Raw genomic sequence first — 1,116 nt, forward strand, 5'->3', positions numbered from 1 at the left:
GGGTTCGATCCCGATTCTGGGCGCCCGTATATTTGGAGTATGCGTGTCATGTTATCTTCCCGTGGTCGCGTGGATTTTTCTCCGGGTCCTCTGGCCTTCCCCCTCCACACTTTCGACAAATGCGTCTAAAATATTTCGCTGCAAATGAATGTCCACGCGATAAGCCACCTAAATGGAGCGAGCCATCATTTGTGGCCAGGTCGCTATATAGCTCGGTGGGCACGGTCCACTCCGTGCGGTGCGAAAGACGTTACGTACCTCCTGTATACCAGGCGAGGTAGTCAACATCTCGCCAACGCGGCGTCCTTCCGGTCCCGCGATATGCACAATCAACACCCGGCACCTGGGCACGGACCGAGTACTTTTTTTTTTAAAATCACTCCATCTCATTGGTAGGGACGTAACCACCCTTCTCAGGACGCGTTCCATGCCTTGGCTGCCTGCCAACTCCCCCACCCCCACACGCCGTTATTATTCTTCTTGACCGCCGTCCATCATCCGCCCCACTCCCTCTCCACCCACCACGCTCGTGACACGTCCAGCCGGCACACAGATAAGGAGAGAGACGACGACGACGACACTGCCGATAAATTCCAGCGCAGCACAGAGCCCCGTGCGTGCGTGCGTGGCCGCGCGCACGGGGCCCAAGAGGCACCGGAACCGCACAGCGCAGCGATGAATCTGCAGATTTATTCCTCGTGGTTTGGCAGCGGGACAGCACGAGAATTAAAAAGTGGAAGAGGAGGGGGGGGGGAAACCCAAACCAGGATCGGTGATGCGGAATCGCTGGGGAGCTGGAGGCCTCGCGTCGCCGCGTGGATGTCGCGGTCAACCGCACACCCCTCGTCAACCGCACACCCCTCATCAACCACACACCCTCATCAACCGCACCCCTCATCAACCGCACACCCTCATCAACCGCACACCATTCGTCAACCACACACCCCTCAAACCGCACACCCTCATCAACCGCACACCCTCATCAACCGCACACCCCTCATCAACCACACACCCCTCGTCAACCACACACCCCTCCGATCAACCACACAGACTTCATCAGACACACCTCATCAACCGCACACCCCTCATTAACCACACACCCCTCAAACCGCACCC

The 1,116-nt window shown here is 58.2% G+C and overlaps 1 protein-coding gene across 5 annotated transcripts in view; it reads right to left on the bottom strand.

The window, feature by feature from the left end:
- Positions 1 to 676: 676 nt before the first annotated feature.
- The window catches only part of HAGH (hydroxyacylglutathione hydrolase), a 33,991-nt gene continuing 33,551 nt past the window's right edge, over positions 677 to 1,116 (bottom strand). For 3 of the 5 annotated variants that reach the window (XM_076052039.1, XM_032977488.2, XM_032977496.2), the window contains exon 9: positions 677 to 1,116. This exon is cut by the window's right edge and continues 2,361 nt beyond it. The gene's annotated coding sequence lies outside the window, so the exon portion shown is untranslated. The other 2 variants (XR_012929589.1, XR_012929587.1) reach the window with 2 other exon arrangements.

Source organism: Petromyzon marinus, chromosome 3 (assembly GCF_048934315.1).
Source record: "Petromyzon marinus isolate PM22_M1 ecotype Great Lakes invasive population chromosome 3, UKy_Petmar_22M1.pri1.0, whole genome shotgun sequence".
Lineage (NCBI taxonomy): Eukaryota > Metazoa > Chordata > Hyperoartia > Petromyzontiformes > Petromyzontidae > Petromyzon > Petromyzon marinus.